This window comes from Musa acuminata, chromosome BXJ1-8 (assembly GCF_036884655.1).
Source record: "Musa acuminata AAA Group cultivar baxijiao chromosome BXJ1-8, Cavendish_Baxijiao_AAA, whole genome shotgun sequence".
In the NCBI taxonomy this organism is placed as follows: Eukaryota; Viridiplantae; Streptophyta; class Magnoliopsida; order Zingiberales; family Musaceae; genus Musa; species Musa acuminata.
In genome coordinates this window covers 18,418,432-18,443,762 of record NC_088334.1, presented here as the reverse complement: position 1 = coordinate 18,443,762, position 25,331 = coordinate 18,418,432, and positions in this window count along the sequence as shown.

Genomic DNA, 25,331 nt, shown 5'->3' with positions numbered 1-25,331 from the left:
GAGAACTTTTGGGCTTTTATAACAATTTTGAGCTCAAGGAATCACAGAAAAGATCAAGATTTCGGTGTAGATCTGTGTAGGTCTGTATCTTTTCAGTGCTGAATGGGTAGGGTATTTATAGGCCCCAAGCCAGTTCAAATTTGGAGCTCAAAACGATCAAATCCCGGAATTCCGGGATCAGGCGGTTGCACCTCCTGACTGGAGAGGTTGCACCGCCTGGCAGAGCTCGAAGACTGAGCCTGAGTGGTTGCACCTCTCTGTCAGGGGCGGTTGCACTGCCTGAGTCTGGCTCGGAGACTGAGCCCCAAGCGGTGCCACCTCCTGACTGAGGCGGTTGCACCTCTCTGCTAGAGCTCGAAGACCGAGCTCAGGCGGTGCTACCTCTCTGTCAGAGGAGGTTGCACCGCCCAGTCTTGCTCGAAGACTGAGCTCAGGCGGTGCCACCTCCTGTCTGGGGCGGTTGCACCGCCCAGTCTCGCTGGGAGACTTAGCCCAGGCAGTGCTACCTCCTGGCTGGGGCGGTTGCACCTCCTGGTGCAATCAGGGTCCGAATGGGTAGCTCCATTCGGCCCAATTTCGGTTTTTCAGGGGCCCAATTGCCCCAAGATTAAGCTAATGGGATCACCTCCCATTTCCAACTTAATCAACGTGCTAACTACGATTAAATCTAAGACAATTTCTGCAGCTTTGCTTCGGTGCGTCACTCGCTTCTTCCGGCGAGTTTTCGGCGAACTTCCGTCGATCATCCGATGAACCCTCGGTGATGCTCCTGTGGATTTCCAGCAAACTCTTGGACTTGCGACGATCCACTTGGCGAGTTCCGACGAGCTTCGCTTGGCAAGCTTCTGGACTTCTCGGATCTGTTCCCGCAGAACCTCCGACGACCGTCCGAACTTCCGTCGAACTCTCGAACTCCCAACGTGATTATAAACTTGACTCCGGTGCAACTCCTACTGCTTGTCTAACTTTCATTGTAGTTAATCCTGCACACTTATCTCAACACATAGATTAGACAACAAATGACAATTGACTTCATCATCAAAATCCGAGATTCAACACCTTTGTCATCAACAAAAAGGAGAAGTACCACAATCAAGTATTTGTGATATTGGTTCAACTCATTGCATGAAAAATATATTATCAAGTTTTATCATCATGCAATTTTGAAGCCAGAAAATTTAGCAAATGTTACATCATGCTTAGAATATTCAGGCTATCAAGCTTTAGATATGCAAGTTTTACAGCATACAAGATAGCACTTTTAGAACATGCAAGCTAGCAATGTTACAACATTTTAGAACTTGCAAGCTAGTAGTTTAGAGATGTTCAAGAAGGCAACTCTTGCTTCTTGAAGTATAAGTTTTGCTACATGTGCAAGTTAACTTTTTTGCTTCTGCAAGATATCATTCCTTGGTGATGTTCAATATAGCAAGTTCTACATCATGCAAGCTAGTGAATCTTATAACATTTTTAGAACATGCATAATCACCAAAGCATCATAAATTTTAATGATGTGCAAAATTACAAATTTTGCATGTTTGCATTTGTGCATCTTGAGATTTGTAAGATAGCACTTCTTGGTGATGTTCAAGATAGCAAACTCTTTCTTCTCTTTTGAGAAGTGTCATTTTTGCTTTCTTTGCAAAGTGCAAGCTAGCAAAATGCCAAACTAGCAAGAGATAATGTTTTACATGAGGCAAGCAAACAATTTGGCAAGTGTTACATTTGCATCTTCTCTTTAGATGTGCAAGAAAATAAACAAGTTTTTACATTTTCTTGACATTTCAAACTAGCAATTATCGGTGATGTTCAAGATAGCAATTTCTTCTCTTTTGAGAAGTGTAATTTTTTTACCTTTTTCTTGAATTGTGCTAGCAATCTATCTCTCCCTTTGTCATTGTCAACAAGGGAAAAACCCTTTACATCAATTTCTAAATCATGACAAAGGTAAGTAATCATTCTTATTTGTGCATCATTATAGTTTCAATACACAAATTCATTAACATTACATTTCATTTTTTTTTTTTTTATGCACGATACCGAAAAATTAATCATCATCATGAGCATATCAAACATGATATTCAAGCATTCATGATATATCATTTTGGCAACATGATCATAGATATTCAAACGATGGTATCTAAATGTCAGAATTCATTACATCCTATTATGCATGATCATTAACTCCTCATTTGTATTTCATGCATTATTTCATTTCATCTTATAAGGAATATCAAGAAGAGTTATTGGATGAGGAGATAAATATTTTATGAATACATGGAATTATATAAAAATCATATCATAAGTGTTTCATATATTCATATTATCACTTGAAGCATATTATCATTTTTGAGATTCATAACATGAATAACGTTATTACTATTTCATCAAAATCAATTTCGAGATTCACACAATATCATGCATTAATCTCGATAAGATGGGAAAAGCATTTTCTTTTTAAATGATTCTTTTAACACATCATAAAAACTCATTCATAATTCAAGTAATTTACAAGATATCATAAATAAATTTATCACTTGTATTTCATCAAAATCAAGAACTCTAGAGATAGAAAATGATTGAAGCATTTAACATGATTGAAGCATTTAACATGATTGAAGCATGATTCATATTTAAAGTGTATCTTATGTCGTAAATACGAATCAAGCATTTGTTAAATCTGAAATCATCCTCAAAATTACATTCAATAAATTCATATATGACAAGCATAGATTTATTGAAAAATCAATAAGATAGAGGATTGCATTTCAAGTGTTTATCAATTGTAGCATTTCATCACATGGTAAGATATCAATGCATAAAATTACGATACAAGTTCTTGATATCTTAACGTATGGTGCAAACATGGCATAATGCAAATTTGGCAATCATAACATCAATTCATATAAGCATTGCAAATATGGCAATCATATCAATTCATATATCTCTTGATGATGCAAGCATGGCATAATCATAGCATAGTATTTATAGCATCAATTCATATATTTCTCCCCCTTTTTTTTAAGTGTTTCATCTTAAGTGATCGATTTCATGTTAGCATGCCTTTTCATTTATGTCAAATGAAAACATGCATCAATTTTTAAAGCCACTGTTATTATCATGAAAATTGATAATTATCATCATACATAATTTCAAAAATATATACTCATAACTTCAAATTTAAACATGATTTAATATACTCAAAATCGAGAAATAACAATGGACATCAATATGATACACATTATTACTTCTTAACCATGATTTCATATTTTCAATCAAAATCATTTTGTTTGTTTATCATAAAATATGTAATATTATCATTTTCGAAATTACTAGCATGATCATGATTTTTTTTTTTTAAACATTAATTCTAAAAAGAAAATACATTATGAAAGCATCAAGTAATTTCAAAGTAAATTAGGGGGATTTCGATTACCTCATCATTGAAAGTGGTTAAGGCGTAGTTTGCCACCTCGCCTTTCTTGATTTTCTCCTCATCTTCGGAGGAGCTCGATTCATCCCACTTTGTGTTCTTCTTCTTTGGCCTCTTCCTTCGTTCAAGTTTATTATTTATTTTAGATTTTTATTTAATAAACTTATTAAGATTTAGTGTTCGAAGTTCAAGTTCATCATTGTCCTCATCACTTGAGTCATCGCTCAAGTGGCATTCATTTGTCCGGAGTTCCAAATCCTTCCTGTTCTTTGGAAGGTGATTGTGTTCAACATGTTCATCATGTGCATTGTGCACCATTTCATATGTCATCAACGAACCAATTAGTTCTTCAAGTGGTAAGTTGTTTAGGTTTTTAGCTTCTTGTATTGTAGTTACTTTTGAATCCCACTTCTTAGAAAGAGAACGCAAAGTCTTGTTTACGAGTTCAAAATCTGAAAAATATTTTCCAAGAGCTCTTAAACTATTGACGACATCCGTGAAATGGGTGTACATGTCGCCTATAGTCTCGCTTGGTTGCATTCGAAAAAGCTCAAAATCATGCAATAAAAAGTTAACTTTCGAGTCTTTGACTCTATTAGTTCCCTCGTGCGTGATTTCAAGTGTTCGCCAAATGTCAAAAGTCGTTTCACATGTAGAAATCCGATTGAACTCATTTTTCTCCAAAGCGCAAAATAAGGCATTCATAGCCTTTGCGTTTAAAGAAAAATACTTCTTCTCCAAATCCGACCATTCGTTCATCGGTTTAGAGGGAAGTTGAAAACCGTTTTCAATGATATTCCATAAATCCAAATTCGTAGAAATCAAGAAAACTCTCATTCGAGTTTTCCAATAAGTGTAGTCCAATCCGTTAAATAACGGTGGACGAAAAACCGATAAACCCTCTTGAAAGCCATGAAGAGCCATTTCTCTCGGGTGTAAATCCGAAATGAGAAAAACCGGGCTCTGATACCAATTGTTAGGATCGAGAGCACTAAGAGGGGGGGGGGTGAATTAGTGCAGCAGAAATCTTTCAGCGATTAAAAATGAAAGCTGCGTTCGTTTGATAAAAACTATTTTGATGTAAAAGCCGATTCTAAGATTACTTATGATTAAGTGCAGTTTTCTTCTAAACGCAGTTTACGTCTAAACGCAGTTTGCGTCTAAGCGCAGTTTACGCAGTTTGCGTATAAATGCAGTTTGCGTCTAAATGCAGTTTGCGTCTAAGCTCAGATTGCGTCTAAGCTCAGATTGCGTCTAAGCTCAGTTTGCGTCTAAGCGCAGTTTTCGTCTAAGCTCAGATTACGTCTAAGCGCAATTTGCGTCGAAGCGCAGTTTATGTCTAAACGCAGTTTTATGTCTAAACACAGTTTGCGTCTAAACGCAGTTTGCATCTAAGCTCAGATTGCGTCTAAGCGCAGTTTGCGTCTAAGCGCAGTTTACGTCTAAACGCAGTTTCAGAAAGATCTGAACTTAGAAACTCATTCGTAAAAGCGCAGAAGGCAGTTTGCAGTTATAAATGGAATCAAAACGTAAACGTAAACTGCAATGTAATGATTGTACGAAAACGCCGATTTACGTCTAGACGCAGATTCGGAAAGATCCGAACTCAGAAGCTCGTTCGTAAAAGCGCAGAAGGCAGTAGCTATTTAGGAGGTTTGCAGTAATGATAAAATGCTCAAAGTAAATGCAAACCGAGATTTAAAGTGGTTCGGTCAGTCTTGACCTACTCCACTTTTGGCTTCCTCCTCCGACGAGGTCACCGACGTCAACTAGAGGCCTTCCTTCAATAGGCGAAGGCCAACTACCCCTTTACAGTTTCACTCCTTTTGACGGGATCAGGAGACAACCCTTACAGAACCTTTCTCTCCTCTCTTTACAACTCAAGACTTTGAAGAACAGAAGGAGGAGATCTTAAAGGCTTTACAACAATTTTGAGCTCTTAGAATCACAGAAAAGATCAAGATTTCGGTGTGGGTCTGTATCTTTTCAATGCTGAATGGGTGGGGTATTTATAGGCCCCAACCCAGTTCAAATTTGGAGCTCAAAACGATCAAATCCCGGAATTCCGGGATCAGGCGGTTGCACCTCCTGACTGGAGAGGTTGCACCGCCTGGCAGAGCTCGAAGACTGAGCCTAGGCGGTTGCACCTCTCTGTCAGGGGCGGTTGCACCGCCTGAGTCTGGCTCAGAGACTGAGCCCCAGGCGGTGTCACCTCCTGACTGAGGCGGTTGCACCTCTCTGCCAGAGCTCGAAGACCGAGCTCAAGCGGTGCTACCTCTCTGTCAAGGGAGGTTGCACCGCCCAGTCTCGCTCGGAGACTAAGCCCCAGGCGGTGCCACCGCCTGCCTGGGGCGGTTGCACCTCCCAGCTACGCTGGGAGAACCTCTCCTGGGCGGTGCCACCTCTGACCCTGGCGGTGCCACCTCTTTCACTATTTCAGCTCACTTGGTTTGGCTCCAAACTTGGCCCAAACCAGTCTGAACTTGGGCCTAATTGGCCCCTACTTGGGTTATAGGATTAACACCTAATCCTAACCCTAATTAACGTGCTAACTATGATTTTAAAGACATTTTCTAAGCTATTACAAAGTCCGCAAGTCAAGACTTCTTCTGGCGAGCTTCCGGCAAACTTCCGGCGGTCTTCCGATGAACTCTCGGAAACCATTCTGCGGACTCCCGGCAAGCTCCTAGACTTCACGATTTGTTCTTAGCGAGTTCCAACGAGCTTCTTTGGCAAGCTCCGATCTTTCTCGGCGAGCTCCGCGAACTCCCAACGAACCTTCCGGCGAGCTTCCGAAAAACCCTTCGGCAAGCTCCCAACTCATTCTCGGCTAGTTCCGGTAGCATTCCCGACGAACCTTCGGACTTCCGTCGAACTCTCGAACTCGCAACAAATCCTTCGTGCTTGACTCCGACACTTTGTTTCGCTTTATGTCTTCATCATTATCATAGTTAACCCTGCACAATTAAAATAAAACTTCGATCGAGATAATTAATCCTAAGCAATTAATCAAGTTGTCCGACATGTCATTGGTCCCTCGACGCTTCGTCTGATTCTTCGGCGCATCGTCCTCTCCTACGGCCTTTTGCCCAATCGGCCAGTTGACTCCGCAACTCCGATATCCTTGGCACAATAACCGCTCTTCTTGGCCCGATGCCCGAGTCCACGGCCCGAAGCCTTCTGTCGATACGTCGACCGATCCACCGGCCCGACGTCCAATCTTCTGACATGTTATTCCGGCACAACATGATTTTCCTGCTTTAATTGTCTCATCCTGATCAAAGCATCCTGCGTCACTCAAAACGCAGATTAAATCATAAACATATATCAAGTAGTTTCATCATCAAAATACGAGATTCAACACTCTCATCCCTAGTTAAGAGACACAAGTATTGAGAGTAAAAAGGAAAGAAATGCAATTGTACTCTTGTGTGAAACTCCCCTCAAAGTTCTAAGTCTTAGAATAGTTTAAGAGAGGAGTAAGTGGGGGTCTAAGGGTTATCTCCTAAACCCGGTAAAAGGAGAATCGAGTTGTAAAAGTTGATTGGTCTTCGCCTATTGAAAGAAGACCGATAGTGGATGTTGGTGGCCTTGACGGAAGAGGAATCGGTGGAGTGGATATAGGTCACGATGACCGAACCACTATAAAAATCTGGTTTACCTTTACATTAAGCAATTTACTTTTATAGCAAACTACCTCTCCTCTTTACTGTGTTTTTACTATGCCTACACTCGCATACGCTTTCAAGTTTCCGAAATTGATTTTCAACATATGAAAGAATTTTTCAAAACCGACGTGATTTTACCGCTGTACTAATTCACCCCCCCTCTTAGTGCCGACTCACTCCTAATAGTTGGTATCAGAGTCTTGTTTTTCTCATTTGGTTTAACACCTAATTAGAAAAGGTTCTTTTCGACTTTCAAGAGGGTTACTCTCTCATTTATCCTCCCTTGTTCAATGGGATGGACTACACATATTGGAAAACTCGAATGAGAGTTTTCTTGCTTTCCTTAGATTTAAATTTATGGAATATTGTTGAAAACGGTTTTCGAATGTCTTCTCTTCCAATGAACCATTGGAATGATTTGGAGAAGAAGGCTTTTTCTCTAAATGCAAAAGGTATGAATGCCCTATTTTGTGCTTTAGATAAAACTGAGTTTAATTAGGTTTCTACTTGCGAAACCGCTTTCGATATTTGACACACACTGAAATCATATACGAAGGCACTACTAGAGTTAAAAATTCTAAGGTCAGTCTTTTAATGCATGATTTTGAACTATATCGAATGAAACCAAGTGAAACCATTGTTGACATGTACACCCGTTTTACAAATGCCGTCAATGGTTTAAAAGCTCTTGGTAAAACTTTTTTGAATTTGAACTTGTTAGTAAAGTTTTACGATCACTTTCTAAAAATTAGAATTTGAAAGTAACGACTATTCAAGAATAAAAAAATTTAAATATTTTTTTTATCAAATAACTTATTGAGTCTTTAATGACCTACGAAATGACCAATATGGTACAAAATGAACTTGAGAACAACTTTCCAAAGAACAGGAAGGATTTCAGACTAAGAACAATCGAAGACTACTTGAGCATAAGCTCAAGTGATGGTGAACTTGAACTCCTCACTATGAAATTTAAAAAGTTTATGAAACAAAAATTAAAGAACAAAAAGAATGCAACTATTTGCTATGAATGTAAGAAGAAGAAGCACTTTGGGATGAATTAAGCTCCTCCGAAGATGAGGTGAAAATCAACAAAAGCAAGGTGGCAAGCTATGTCTTAACGGCTTTCGACGATGAGGTAATCTAAATGCCCTTAGTTTACTTTGAAATTACATAATACTTTACATGAGTTATTTTTAATTTAGTTTAGAATAATTATTTTTTTTTAAATTACATATTTAATAAATGAAAATGAAAAAAATTAGGAATCATGCTTATCTAGTAATTTTGAACATAATCATGAAAATTGCATGTGTTATGATAAAGGAACAAAATGTTAGACTTAAATCATGCTAGATGTTTTACTGATAATGTGTATATTAATGATTTCCGTATTACTTTTGATTGAAAACACTTTATGAAATCATGCTTGATGAAATAATATAATGATGCATAATGATCATGCTTAATGAATTTATCTTTCGAAATTATGCATAATGATTTGAAGTAATAATGATTTTTAGATAATTTATGCCTTATTGATCTTTGTCGTAATAAATCTTACACTTTTGATTTTAAAAATGATGCATATTTTTGTTTGGTATAAATGACAAAGGCATGCTCATATGAAATAAATCACATGAATTAAAATAATTATAAAGAGGAAAACATTTTTCTCGAAATTTTTTTTCTATCTTATTGAGTTTTGAATAAGAGATTGATAAATCTATTTATATTATTTAGAATCTCTTGAACTATGAAAGTAATTTTGATGATTTGATGACTTAAATTTGAATAAATTTTTATCCAAATCATGATCTTGATTCCTTGATATTTATAAATTAAGATTTATTATGAATCGAGATCGTTTGTGTTCTCTCATGACTTTATTTGCTATAGGAATATCTTTATCTATATTATTGATCTTGAATTCTAGGAATCAAAACTTGATAATTTCTTTATATAAATCAAGATCCCTTACTTTTATTCTCGAACGACTTCTTGTATTTTATTAAAGAGAATACTTATCAAAATGAATCATGTCTATTAGTATTCACACAATATTTGATATTATCTTTCATGACATGATGTGTAAATTCCTTTGTATTTGTGGTTGTAAACCTCATGTTATAAGTAGATCATTGATGTAAAAATTGTATTCTTCCACTCTACTTCTTCCTTGATTACAATAAAGGGGAGAAAGAAAATTGCTATTTTGAATGTTAAATTTAGCCAAATTGTAAAAAATGCATAAACTCTCTTTATACATTCTTTTTCGGATCATGATATTGATTTCTCAAATTTTAGACTTGAATCTTATTTTTGAATCAAGATTATTTTTCTATCATGTTTTCTTGTCAAAAATGATATATGATCTTTTGGCATTCATTTTTGTTGTTTACCTTTGTCATGCTTTGAAAATTATTGTAAAGGGAAAAGAATTACAACATTGTATTCTTCCCTTCTTTTTGACATTGATAAAGGGGGAGAAATATTGCTAGCTCATCTTGCAAAATTTTAAAACTTGCACTTTGCAAAGGAAGTAAATTGCTAGCTCAAAAATTGCAAAGGAAGCAAAAATTTGCTAGCTCGCAAATTGCATGGAGAAAGAAGTGCTATCTTGCTTATCTCAAGAAGCAAAACATGCTAACTTACACATCTAACAAAATTTACAAATTTATATATTTCAAGAAGCAAGAGTTGCTTTCTTGAACATCACAAAATTGCTAGCTTGCATGTTTTAAAATGCTGTAAAATTATTGCTAGCTTGCATGATGATAAAACTGAAGATTATGTTTAGTATGCAATGATTTGAACTAATATCCAAACACTTGAAAGCTACACTTCTCCTTTTTGTTGATGACAAAGAGGGAGAAGTATGATCATGTTATGCATGATAATATGTTACAAATATTCATGATGAAATTTGCAATGACTTGAATTTAGATTGAATTCAAGGTTCTATAAATATAACATATTGATAGGGGAGTTAAGGTTAACTCCGTCATCAATTGGTTGTCAACTTAAGAAAAGGGGGAGATTGTTGAATCTCATATTTTGATGATGAAACCAATTGATAAGTATTTATGATTTGATATGTGTTTTGAGTGACGCTGGAAGCTTTGATCAAGAAGAGACAATTGAAGTAGGAAGAATCATGTTAGGCCGGAGCAAACATGTTAGAAGATTGGACGTCGGGCCGGAGAATCGGTCGACGTATCGGCAGAAGGCTTCGAGCCATGAATTCGGGCATCGGGCCAAGAAAAGCAGATATTGCACTAAGGATATCAGAGTTGTGGAGGTCAACTGGCCGATTGGGTAGTAGGACACAAAAGAGGACGATGCGCAGAAGAATCGAACTAAACATCGATGACCCAATAACATACCGGACAACATGATTCAAAGCTTTGTAATAAATGCCTAAATTGAAGTTATTTTTATGTGTGCAAGATTAACTACGATAGCAAATCATAAAGTAAAATGAAGTCCCAGAGTTAAGAAGCCTATGTTGTGTTTAATCTCATATTTTGATGATGAAACCAATTGATAAGTGTTTATGATTTGATATACATTTTGAGTGATGCAGGAAGCTTCAATCAAGGAGAGACAATTGAAGTAGGAAGAATCATGTTGGGCCGGAGTAAACATGTTAGAAGATTGGACATCGGGCCGGAGGATCGGTTGACGTATCGGTAGAAGGCTTCGAGCAATGAATTCAAGCATCTGATCAAGAAAAGCGGATATTGCGCCAAGGATATCGGAGTTGCGGAGGTCAACTGGCCGATTGGGCAATAGATCGCAAGAGAGGACGATGCGCTGAAGAATCAAACGAAGTATCGATAACCCAATGACACACCAAACAACATGATTCAAAGCTTTGTAATAAATGTCTAGATCGAAGTTGATTTTATGTGTGCAGGATTAACTACGATAGCAAGGTATAAAGCAAAATGAAGTCCCGGAGTCAAGAATGAGATTTCGTTGGGAGTTCGAGAGTTCATCGGAAGTACAAACGTTCATCAGAAGTTCTATCGGAACCAATCGAGAAGTCTAGGAGCTTGCCAAAAAAGCTCATCAAAACTCACCAAGAAGATCGTTGTGTAGTCCAGGAGCTTGCCGGGAGTCCACCGGAACATTGTCGGGAGTTCATCGGAAGTTCGTCGGAATATCGCTGGAAGCTCGCTAGAAGAGGAATTGACGTACCGGAACTAGAATACTTTGTCAATTGCCTTAAATATTATAGATAGTCTGTAAATTAAGTTAGGATTGGGAGGTAATCTCATTAACTTAATTAGGAGCTAACTGGGCCCTTAACAGGGCTGAATTGGGCCGTATTGAACAGCTCATTCAGCACCTAAAAGCCCAGCTAGCGATGGCACCACTTGGGAGACTCAGTCTCCCAAGTGGTCTAGGTAGTGGTACCGCCCATATTGGGTGGAGGTACTGCTGACAGTAAATGCTGCCTGTTGAATCTTAGATTTTAATGATGAAACTAATTGATTGTGTTTAGATATTTAACTATATTTTGAGTGATGCAGGTCTACTCGATCAGGATTAGACAGTTGACACAGGAGGAATTGACATTGCGCCGGAGGAAATCACGTTAGGATATTGGACGGCAGAAGGCTTCGAACGTCGGGCATTGGGCCAAGGAAAGCAAAATTGCGCCAAGGATATCGGGGTTGCGGAGGTCAACCGCGGATTGGGCAACAAGCTGTAAGAGAGAATGATGCACTGAAGAATCGGATGAAGCACCAACCAATGATGTGCCGAGCAACAGAATGTCAATTCGCGTTATAATAATTGTCTAGATCGGAGTAGAGTTTTAGTTTGTGTGTGCAGGAATAACTATGATAATGACAAAGACATAAAACGAAACAAAGTATCAGAGTCAAGCACGAAGGATTTGTTGGGAGTTCGAGAGTTCGACGGAAGTACGAAGGTTCGTCGGGAATGTTGCCGGAACTAGTCGAGAATGAGTAGGGAGCTTGCCGAAGGGTTTTTCGGAAACTCACCAGAAGGTTTGTGGGAAGTTCGCGGAGCTCGTCGAGAAAGATCGGAGCTTGTCGAAGAAGCTCGTGGGAACTCGCCAAGATTAAATCGTGAAGTTTAGGAGCTTGCCAGGAGTCCGCATAATGGTTTCCGAGAGTTTATCGGAAGACCGCCGAAAGTTCGCCGGAAGCTCGCCAGAAGAAGTCTTGACTTACGGACTTTGTAATAGCTTAAGAAATGTCTTTAAATTCGTAGTTAGCATATTAATTAGGGTTAGGATTAGGTGTTAATCCTATAACCCAAGTAGGGGCCAATTGGGCCCGAGTTCGGACTGGTTTGGGCCAAGTTTGGAGCCTAACCAGTGAGCTGAAATAGTGTAGGCGGTGGCACCGCCAGATTAGGCGGTAGCACCGCCTAGAACCCGAGAACTGAGCAGTGGCACCGCTGGACTAAGCGGTGGCACAGCCTAGCACTCGAGAGATCCGGCGGTGGCACCGCCACCGACAGGTGATGGCATTGCCAACCTCGGAAACCCAAGAGAATTCAAATTTTGGAGCCCAAATTTGAATCCTCTTGGGGCCTATAAATAGCCCTCAATTCTCAGCTGAGATTACAACATTTGAAAAGCAAGAGAGTGAGCTAAAAGTCTTAGTAAAGTCCTTAGCAAGTTTTTGTTTTCAATAGCTTGAGTGTTCACCTCCCTCTTTCTCTTTGAAAATATGTAAGAGTGTGAACCACTTGTAAAAGGTTGTAAGAGGGGTATTTGTCCTTCCCCTTCAAAGTGATTTGCTAGTGGAAGTTGGGAGCCTCTTCGAAGAAGGCTTCGCAAGTGGATGTAGGTCATTTTGACCGAACCACTTTAAATTGGTGTGTTCTCTGGTTTGGATTTACTTATTGCTATTTACCTTACTGCAAACCTTCATACGTGCTTTACTTCCTCATTACCTTTGCTGCACACCTTTACGAACACGCTTTCAAGTTAAGCACTTCCAAGTTCGGCTTTTTATTGTACGAAAGATTTTTCCAAAATCGGAGTTTTAATCCGCTGCACTAATTCACCCCCCCCCTTGATGGAAATCTTCAACTTAGCAACCATATACCATGATAGCTAAAGAACTATGATACATATGGAATGCAAACTGACCCCCTCCAATGATTTAAAACAAGATGGATCGTTCAAGATTGAAGTTAGGAAAACTATTTTAATCACATAATCAATGAAAATTTGATGAAGTAATTAGAATAGTACTTTGATTCCCTTAAAACGCCACAAACTAAGAAGCTTGATAAGTTGAAAGGAAAAACAAAGATTTTTCTTGGGTTTTGAACGCCACAAACAGAAATGCTTGATAAGTCCAAAGTTCATGCAAGAACTTAAAAACAAAACACTTACCGGTGTTGTAAGTTGAATATACTTCTCCAAAATGTGCTCTTACAAAGAGAGTCAGCCTTGTTTATATAGTACAAAGGCCAAGTACAAAGGGAATGAATATATTAAATGACATTTATATTCCTAATGCATGAATGTAGATTACTCATGAATCTACATTGAATTGTTTTGAATAATTATTCATGAATAAGCCCACAATTCCTAATATGGTCTAATATGGCTGAATGACCTTTATTCTTCAAAGATGGCTAAAATTCATCCTTCTCTCAAGGTTGGACTTTCTCTTTATGATGTTGACTTATTTGAATCAGGTTGATTATTTTAGGCTCTTCTTGTATCCATAGAACCTTGACCAAGTTTTGACTAGCTTGCTCCTTCCAAATGCCTTCTAATAAACAAGTTAAGGTTTCTTTCATCCTTTTAGTTTTCGCTCTTGTCATTGGTCCTCGATGAATAGTTAAAGGGTCTTTGGCAGAATTATAATCAACTTGCTCATTCATATCACCCCTCTTAGTGCCGCTCTGATCCTAACAATTGGTATCAAAGCCACAATTTTCTACTTTGGTTTAATACCCAAATAAAAATGACTCTTTACGGCTTTCAAGAGGGTCACTCTCTCATTCGTCCTCCCTTTTTCAATGGGACGGACTACACTTATTGAAAAACTCAAATGAGAGTTTTCTTACTTTCGTTGAATCTCGAGCTTTAGAATGTTGTCGAAAATGGATTTAAAAAATCTTCTCTTCCAATGAGCGAATGGGATGAATCGGAGAAGAAAGTTTTTGCTTTAAATGCAAAGGCTATGAATGCCTTATATTGTGCACTTGACAAAAATGAATTTAATCGCGTTTCGATTTGTGATTCGGCTTTTGATATTTGGAGAACTCTTGAGGTCACTCATGAAGGCACTAGCCGAGTGAAAGAGTCCAAAATCAACATTCTTGTGCACTCTTACGAACTTTTCCGAATGAAACCAAGTGAGTCCATCGGAGACATGTACACCGTTTCACGGATGTCATCAATGGACTCAAAGCTCTTGGTAAAAGTTTTTCTAACTTTGAACTAGTCACTAAAGTCTTAAGATCCCTTCCAAAAAGTTGGGATCCAAAAGTTACGGCAATTCAACAGGCCAAGGACCTTAAAACATTCCCTCTTGAAGAACTTATTGGGTCTCTAATGACCTACGAAATGAACAATGTGACAAAAAGGAAACTCAAGTACAACCTTCTAAAGGACAGGAAGGATTTGAGACATAGAATACATGAAAACCACTCGAGCATAAGTTCAAGTGATGGTGAACTTAAACTACAAATAAAACAAAAATTAAAAAGCAAAAAGAATAGAACTACTTGCTTTGAACGCAAGAAGAATAAAAATTGGGATGAATTGAGCTCTTCTGAAGATGAGGAGAAAATCAAGAAAGGCGAGGTGGCAAACTACGCCTCAACCACTTTCAATAATGAGGTAATCGAAATCCCCCTAATTTATTTCGAAATTACATAATACTTTCATGAGTTATTTTTAATTTAGTTTAGGATTAATTTTCTTGAAAATTGCATGTGTTATGTTAATGCAATAAAATGTTAGATATAAATCTAATGCTTATACACCTAGTAAGATTAATCTTATGTATGTACTTGAGAAGCAAGAATGTATATTTTGACGATTTCCATATTGATTTTCAATGACGATGCATGGCTTTTGAATGGAAGGCTTGATGATTTTTTTTATGAACCTTATCTTTGGTTTTCTAATATGATATATGGTTTTGACATAAGAACAAAATTTGAGCATGCTAATATAAAGTCAATCATATAAATTAAAATTAAAGAAGTTTTAGTTATCTTTAAGAATCATTCAAAATTATGTTCAATGAAACCAATGCAATAAAGTTGTAATGAAAATGTTGAAATTTTGATATCATGATTTGATGATTTTATGTATGAGATTTTAAAGTAATATATAATGATTTTTGTAATTTATTGGTCTTGATGGTTTTATGACGAAATTCATTTTTTGATCCTAAATGTTGATGCATGTTTGAAAAGCATGTTAACATGAAATCAATCACTTAAAATGAAACACTTTAAAAAAAAAAAAGGGGGTGGGGAATCTATTATCAATGAAATCATGAATCTACTTATGTTATGAATTTTGTGAACTATAAAAATGATTTTGATAATTTGAATTTGAAATGAGTTTTATCAAAATCATGATCTTGATTTTTTGGAATAATATGAGATTTTCTTTGATGATCTTTTTTCCTATTTAAAAGGAGATTTGTCGAAATGATTCATGGAATTTTGTATTCATGACTTGATCCTTCATTTGTTTATGAGATGGTTGAAATCTTTATACCCTTGAATTCTTCCCTTCTCCTTTCGATTTTTAAATTCATGCATGTTATATAATGAAGATTTAAAACCATGTTTTGATATCATGCATACCCAAGAAGATTTGACACATTGAATGATTTGAAAATGAATGATGATTTTTCTCTTCAATGTAACTTGTGATATTCTTTATGAATCATCATCTTGATTTCTCGATATTCGATATATGAAATTTTATTGTGAATCAAGATCTTGTTCTTTGAACTCCCATATTTCTTCTTATTGTTTACTAAAAAAGAAAATTTCTGAAATAAATCATGATTTTTTGGAATTATAATGATTCATAAAGAATTGAGAGATTAAAAAATCTATCTATGTTTTTCTTTTTATGAATCTCTTGAAAATGATTTTGATTTAATAATTTGAATTTGAATAAGACTTATCTTGATTTTTTGAAATTTATAACTTATGACTTCTTATGCAAGAATCAAGGTACTATAACATTTGATCTCCTACATTTCTTTTTGATATTTATAAAAATAAAGGAGATCTGTTGAAATAAATCACGTCTTTTGGTATTCAAATGGTCTTATCTTTGATGACATGATTTTTTTGTATCTATGATACAAATGCCTTGATATGATTGAATCACTGTTATAAAAGAAAAAAGAATTTGATAGCTTACTAATTGTAAAAATATACGTTAGCTTGAATGATAAAACATGAGATTGTCTATAGTGCAAATTTATTGTTATCATGATGTGTAGATTGAAATAATGATTAGAATATTGATGTAATTATAAATGATGATTTTATATTATGTATAAAATACTCTTGATATTATTTTGATGCATACAAATGAAAAGTTATGAACATGGTAGGATATAATTTGACAAAATTGATACCATCATGATTTGAAACATTTATAATTTAAAATTATGCATGCAATTACTTTTTATTGTGATAATATATGCATATAATGTGTATCATGAATGCTCTAAATGATGAATGCTTGGTATCATGATCAAAATATTGATAAATGCTATGATTTATTACCAAAATAATGTATCATGTATGATATGCTCATAATGTTGATTGATTTATTCAATATGGTGCATGAATGAAATATAAGGTTTTTGAAATAGTGTATGTTTTAATTTGAAAATATAATGATGCACAAATGAGATTGATACTTACATTTGTCATAATTGATGTAAAGGGTCTTTCTTTCTTTTTGACAATGACAAAGGGGGAGATAGCTAGCTTGCATAAGACAAGAGAAGCAAAAAATTACAAACGTACACATTGCAAAAAGGGGCAAAACTTATTAGCTTGCTCATCTCAAAAGCAAGAAATGCTATCTTGTAATCTCAAGTAAATGAGCTATCTTGCTTATTTCAAGAAGCAAAACTTGCAACTTGCACATTGCAATAGGAAGCAAGAATCATGAGCTTACACAAGAAAGCTATCTTGCATTTGCTTTCGAAATTTTTGCTAGCTTTTATGTGGTAAAACTTACATATCATAAAATTTCCTAGCTCGATCATTTCATTGAAAGAACTTGCTATCATGAACACTACCAATGAATTACAAATCTTGCAATCTAAAGAGAAGCAAAGAATTGCTATCTTGAAAGAAGCAAAAAATGTAAAACTTAGAAAACTTGCAATAAAATTGCTCTTACCATGCTTTGTATCAAAAATAGGTTGATATCCTCAAAAGCATCGCATTAAATTTTTTAGTGTATTGCAAAGTTTCACATGTATCACAAATTAAAATTTTTGAGACTATTATCATATCATGTTTAACAATTGATGTCTTTCATGACATGATTTCTTTGCACTGTTGTCTTGTTTGTATCATGTGATGATTGAAATATTGATTGATGCAAATTTATAGTTTATGTAAAAGTCTAAATCATTGGTTCCTCTCCTTCTTTTCGGTAATGACATAGGGGGAGAAAGATTGCTAGCTCAAGGTAAATGCTGGCTAGCTTGTACTCTTCCCTTCTTTTCGACAAAAACAAAGGGGAGAAAGCTTTCGCTAGTTAGAACATGCAAAGAAAAGCAAAGTGCAATCTTGCACAAAAATTCAAGTGTTGAATTTCCATGATTGAACTTAAGAATTTTGCTATGCTTTTATGCTTATATATTGTGATGAAAATCTAGCTTCATGTTGTAAAAACTTGCATATCTTTTAAAATAGCTAGAGCTACTTCTCCTTTTTGTTGATGACATAGGGGGAGAAGTATATTGATGACTTCATGTATTGAATTGAATATTTTATATATTTGCATGATGGTTTAAATGTTTTTCATAATATGTGATGAATGTTACTTGGATTTGGGATAATCCAAGTGCTCTATCAATGGCATATTGATTAGGGGAGTTTGGTTAAACTCCGGGGAGTTTGGTTAAACTCGGGGAGTTAAGGTTAACTCCGTTAGTCATCAATTAGTTGTCATCATCAAAAAGGGAGAGATTGTTGAATCTCGGATTTTGATGATAAACTAATTGATTGTGTTTAGATGTTTAACTGCATTTTTGAGTGATGCAGGTCTACTCGATCAGGATTAGACAGTTGACATAGGAGGAATTGACATTACGCCGGAGGAGATCACGTTAGGATATTGGACGGCAGAAGGCTTCGAACATCAGGCATCAGGCCAAGGAAAGCAGAATTGCGCCAAGGATATCAGGGTTGTGGAGGTCAATCGTCGATTGGGCAATAAGCCGCAAGAGAGGACGATGCGCTGAAGAATCGAACGAAGCGCCAACCAATGATGTGCCGGGCAACAGAATGTCAATTCATGTTGTAATAATTGTCTAGATCAGAGTAGAGTTTTAGTTTGTGTGTGTAGGAATAACTACGTTATGACAAAGACATAAAGCGAAACAAAGTGTCAGAGTCAAGCGCGAAGGATTCGTTGGGAGTTCGAGAGTTCGACGGAAGTCCGAAGGTTCGTCGGGAATGCTGCCGGAACTAACAGAGAATGAGTAGGGAGCTTGCCGAAGGGTTTTTCGGAAGCTTGCTAGAAGGTTCGTGGGAAGTTCGCGGAGCTCGCTGAGAAAGATCGGAGCTTTTCGAAGAAGCTCGTTGGAACTCGCCAAGATCAAATCGTGAAGTTAAGGAGCTTGCTAGGAGTCCGCAGAATGGTTTCCGAGAGTTTATCAGAAGACCGTCGGAAATTCGCTAGAAGCTCGCCGGAAGAAGTCTTGACTTACGAACTTTGTAATAGCTTAGGAAATGTCTTTAAATTTGTAGTTAACATGTTAATTAGGGTTAGGATTAGGTGTTAATCCTATAACCCAAGTAGGGGCCAATTGGGCCCGAGTTCGGACTGATTTGGGCCAAGTTTGGAGCCCAACTAGTGAGCTGAAACAGTGTAGGCGGTGGCACCACTTAGAACCTGAGAACTGAGTGGTGGCACCGCTGGACTGAGCGGTGGCACCACCTAGCACTCGAGAGATCCGGCGATGGCACCGCCAGCCTCGGAAACCCAAGAGAATTCAAATTTTGGAGCCCAAATTTGAATCCTCTTAGGGCCTATAAATACCCCTCAATTCTCAGCTGAGATTACAACCTTTGAGAAGCAAGAGAGTGAGCTAAAAGTCTTAGCAAAGTCCTTAGCAAGTTTTTGTTTTCAATAGCTTGAGTGTTCACCTCCCTCTTTCTCTTTGAAAATATGTAAGAGTGTGAACCACTTGTAAAAGGTTGTAAGAGGGGTATTTGTTCTTCCCCTTCAAAGTGATTTGCTAGTGGAAGTTGGGAGCCTCTTCGAAGAAGGCTTCGCAAGTGGATGTAAGTCATTTTGACCGAACCACTTTAAATTGGTGTGTTCTCTAGTTTGCATTTACTTATTGCTATTTATCTTACTGCAAACCTTCATACGTGCTTTACTTCCTCATTACTTTTGCTGCACACCTTTATGAACACGCTTTCAAGTTAAGCACTTCCGAGTTCAGCTTTTTATCGTACGAAAGAATTTTTCAAAACCGAAGTTTTAATCTGCTGCACTAATTCACCCCCCCCTCTTAGTGCCACTCCGATCCTAACACTACTAACGGTGGTACCACCCCTATCAGGCGATGGTATCGCCAAAGCTCGATCTCCGAGCTCTGTCAAACGGTAGTACCGCCCAGTGTCAGGATGCCAAGTGGTGGTACCGCCCGGCACAGGCGATGGTACCGCTTGTACTCGGGAAACCTGGGAAGAGATAAGAGACCCAAGTATTGAGAGTAACAAGGAAAGAAACGCTATTGTAATCTTGTGTGAAACTCCTCTCAAAGTTCTATGTCTTAGAATAGTTTGAGAGAGGAGTAAGTGGGGGTGTAAGGGTTATCTCCTAAACTTGGTAAAAGGAGAATCGAGTTGTAAAAGGTGATTACTCTTCGTCTATTGAAGGAAGACCGATAGTGGATGCCGGTGGCCTCGACGGAAGAGGAATCAGTGGAGTGGATGTAGGTCATGACGATCGAACCATTATAAAAATCTGGTTTGCCTTTACATTGAGCAATTTACTTTTATAGTAAACTGCCTCTCCTCTTTACTGTGCTTTTACTACGCCGACACTCACATACGCTTTTAAGTTTCCGAAATCAGTTTTCAACGTATGAAAGAATTTTTCAAAATCGACGTGATTTTACCGCTGCACGAATTCACCCCTCCCTCTTAGTGCCGACTCATTTCTAACATGTTGTTTGACATGTCATTAGTTTATCTAGTACTTTGTCCGAACTTCTAGTGGATCATCCTTTTCTTTGGCATATTGCCTGATCTATCGGTATATTGATCTCCCACAATATCCGCTCTTAGCATCATGCTCGATCCTTCTAGCTCGATGCTCAATCTTTGACTTGATCCACTCTAGTCTAATGTCTGACTCTCCTACTTCAATCAATTTCCTTTCTATAATCGAAATTTATCCTGTGTCACTTTTCTTAAATACTCATTAATTCATAATTTTATCAATTAATTTTATCATCAAAATCCAGGACTTAACAATCTCCACCTTTTTGATGATGACAACCAACTGATGATGGAGTTTTAACTAAATTCCTCTTGTCTATATGTCATATTCAAATAAACTATAATTCAGAAAATGATAACTTTCTAATCATAATATCTTTGAATTCAAGTCAAAACAATTTTAATAATTTTCTTTGCAAAGGTCTCATGCAAAATAATCATTTCACACTTAATATGCATAGTTAAAATATCATTGCAAATATCATATGCATCATCAAAGTACATCATAACTTGAGTTAATATATCATTGTTAGGAAATTGCGGGTCAACATCTCAAGTGCAGTAGAAAACAAAAATAAAACTAGATTTTCCAAAGTCAAGTATTGGCCATTGTGCAACGATTGGTGTGTGAGAAAATCATAAAATCGAAAAACCACATGTATCTATTAGGATCAAGTCAGCACTAAGAGGGGGGTAGGGGTGAATTAGTGTAGCAGTAAAATTATGTTGAGTCGAAAATCTTCGTATGATAAAAAAATGTATCAGAAAGAGTTTAACTTTGAAAGTGTATGAAAGCATAGTGAAAGTAAGAATTTAGTTTGTAATATAAGGAAAAAGAATGAAGAAAATATAAACTATATTTTTATAGTGGTTCGATCATCATAACCTACATCCACTCCCGATTCCTCTTCACTCGAGGCCACTGGCTTTTACTATCAATCTTCTTTCAATGGGCAAAGATCGACTACCCTTTTACACCCCTCTTCTCCTTTTCACAGGTTTAGGAGACAACCTTTTACAAGCAGTCACTCCTCCCTAAATAGAATTCTAAACTTAGAACTAGAGGAGGGATCTCTCAAGTGATTATTACAGCGTTTTCCTACTTTTAAGCTCTTTGTGCTTGTGTGTGTTAACTAGGGATGAGAGAGGTATTTATAAGCCTCAAGTGGATTTAAACATAGATCCTAAAAGTGTCTCATTCTCGGTTTTTGAGGTACTAGCAGTACCACCACCTGTGTTGGGTGGCACCACCGCTTGTAGCACTGACACTAGGTGGTACCACCACCTGACAGTCTCGGAGACTAAGTTTGGGTGGTACCCCCGCTTGACACAATCTCGGAGATTGTGCCACTGACGATTCCACTTGTTGGGTCACTATTTAGGCCTTTTCACTTGGCTCAACATTGATCAAACTTGGGCTCAATTGGCCCCTAATTGAGTTGGCCCAATTCCAACCTAATTATATGCTAACTATGAATTTTAAAGCATACAATAAGCTAAAGAAGTCCGGTAAGTCTAGGTTTCTTCCAGCGAGCTTCCAGGGAACTTCCGACGATCTCTTGGCAATGTTCTAGTGGACTCCCGGCAAGCTCTTGGACTTCATGATGATCTTCTTGGTAAGTTCCAATGAGCTTCTTTAGCAAGCTCTTAGACTTCTTAGTCAATTCTGATAGAACATCCAACGAATGTCCGGACTTTCGATGAACTCTCGAACTCCTAACGAAATCTCGTTCTTGATTTTAGGACTTCATATTGCTTTATGCCTTGATCACTATTATATTTAATCCTGCACACTTATAACCTACTTTAATCTAGATAATTATTATGAAACTAATCAATTATTATTCGGTATGTCATTGGTTCATCGAGGCTTCATTCGATTATTTAGTATATCATCCTCTCTTGCGGCCTAATGTCCATTCGGCCAGTTGACATTCATAACTCCGATTTTCTTGGCACAATTTCCACTCTTATTAGCCCGATACCCGATCCCATGGCTCGAGGCCTGATCCCATGGCCCGAGACCTTTTGTTGATATGTCGATCGATCCTCCGGTTCGACGTCCAATCTTTTAACATGATTCTTCCTACTTTAATTGTCTCTCCCTAATTGAAGCTTCCTACATCGCTCAAAACATAGATTAGATCATAAACACTATCAATTGGTTTCATCATCAAAATCTGAGATTCAACAATCTCCTTTTTTATGATGACAATCAATTGATAATGAAGTTAACCTTAACTCCCCCTATCAATATGCCATATTGATAGAACATTGAATTCAAATTGAATTCAAGTCAAAGCAAATTTCATCATGAATATTTCATCATTGCATGCATCATGAATATTGAAAGACCCAATTAATCATATCATTGCATGCAATATAAACTCATGCATAATCAAAATATCCAAGTACATCATCCCATGCACGATTGTCATCATATCTTCTCCCCCTTTATCATCAACAAAAAGGAGAAGTACAACTAGCAATATTTTTTAAATATGCAAGCTAGTAGGATAGTAAGTTTTGAACATGAAAGCTAGCAATTTTTAGAGATGTACAAGTTTAGCATGTTTGCTTTTCTTGAGATAGCAACTTTTTGCTTCTCTTTAGATTACAAGCTAGTAATTCTAGCAAGTTTTACATCATGCAAGCTAGCAATTTTTATGATATGCAAGTTAACAAGTTTGCTTTTCTTTGTGATGTGCAAGATAGCATATTTGTGCATCTTCTTGAAATATACAAGCTAGCAAACTTAGTGATGTTCAAGATAGCAAGTTCTTTCTTCTCTTTTGAGAAGTGCAAGCTAGCAATTTTGCTTCCTATCAACTTTTTCTCCTTGCAATTTGTAAGCTAGCAAATTTAGCATACAAGCTAGCAAATTTTACTCCCCCTTTGTCATTGTCAAATCGAAGGGAAGAATACAATGTTGTAATTCTTTTCCCTTTACATCAATTTTCACATCATGACAAAGATAAATTTAAATCAATGATGAGGTAGATAAATTTAAATCAAATATGATGAGGTATACAATTTATGAATATAAGGGAGTATCATAAATAAATTATGGCATGAAAGATATAATATTAAAGATCATGTGAATACTAAAAGACATGATTCATATAGAAAATTTTGTCTTAAACAAAATGCAAGAATCATATAAGAATAAAGAGTAAGAGATCTTGATTCATAAAAGAAAATCTCAAATTAAGAAATCAAAAGAAGGTTTATTATTCAAAATCTCATCAAATCATCAAAATCAATTTCATGGTTCATAAAATTCATAACATAAATAGATTCATTAATAAATATCTCTAAGATGAAAACTCGATAAGATAGAGATTGAGAAATTTTTAAGAAATGTATTCCCCTTTTTATTTCATACAAGCATACCTTTGCTAAATAAAAACATGCATCATCGTTTAAAACTAAAAAAGTAAATTTCATCACGACAAGGATCAATAAGCCATAAATCACAAAAGAAAATCATCATTACTTTAGGCATGATACCAAAGTAATAAAAAATTTTAAAACATCATTACTTTGGGTATGCATGATACCAAAACATGGTTTCAAGTTTACAAGGTATAACATGCATAATTTCATATTATAAACTCATTAAGCTTGATTTCAAATCATCAAGAATGGTTTCATTAAACAGAAAGCATTTTCAATTAAAATCAAAAAGCAATATGGAAATCATCAAGATACATATTATTACTTCATTACATTATTAAAATGTCAAGCATGATTTCATTAAACATAAAGCAATTTTCTTTTTAAATGATCTAACTTTTCATGCTTAATGCTAGGAGTTAATCATGCAATTGTCATGCTTAAATTTTTAATTTTTTATAAAATCACTAGAAAAAGAAGCATGATAATTTATATATATTTTATTTTTTACTAACTAATTAAAAATAACTCATGAAAAGCATCAAGTAATTTCAAAATAAATTAAAGGGGTTTCGGGTGAGTTATTTACCTCATTGTTAAAGGCCACCTCGTCTCTGTTGGTTTGCTCCTCATCTTCGGATGCACTCGATTCGTCTTTTGACAACTTCTTCTTTAGTTTTATATACTTATATTTGGAGTGACCTGGCTTCTTGCATTCATAGCAAGTAGTTGTGTTCTTTCTAAGTTTATTTTTATTCTTTGATTCTTATTTCAAGAACTTCTTAAGCTTTATTGTTAGAAGTTTAAGGTCATCATCATCATCACTCGAGTTATCACTTAAGTGGTTTCTTTTATTCTAAGTTCCAAATCCTTCCTATTCCTTGGAAGGTTGTTCTCATGTTCATCAAGTTCATCATGTGTTTTGCATGTTATTTTATATGTCATCAATAAACCAATAAGCTCTTCGAGTGGAAAATGGTTCAAGTTCTTTGATTCTTGTATTGTCGTTATTTTCGAATCCCAATTTTTAGAAAGTGATCGTAAAACTTTATTCACAAGTTCAAGATCGAAAAACTTTTACCAAGAGCTTTTAGACTATTGATGATGTCCGTAAAATAAGTATACATGTCTCCAATAGTCTTGCTTAGTTCCATATGAAATAATTCAAAATCATACATCAAAATATTTATTTTTAGAGTCTTTAACTCTACTAGTGCCTTTATATGTGATTTCGAGAGTGTGTCAAATATCGAAAGTCGTTTCGCAAATAGAAACTCGATTGAATTTAGTTTTATCCAAAGCATAAAATAGAGCGTTCATAGCTCTAGCATTTAAAGAAAAAGTTTTCTTCTCCAAATCATTCTATTCAT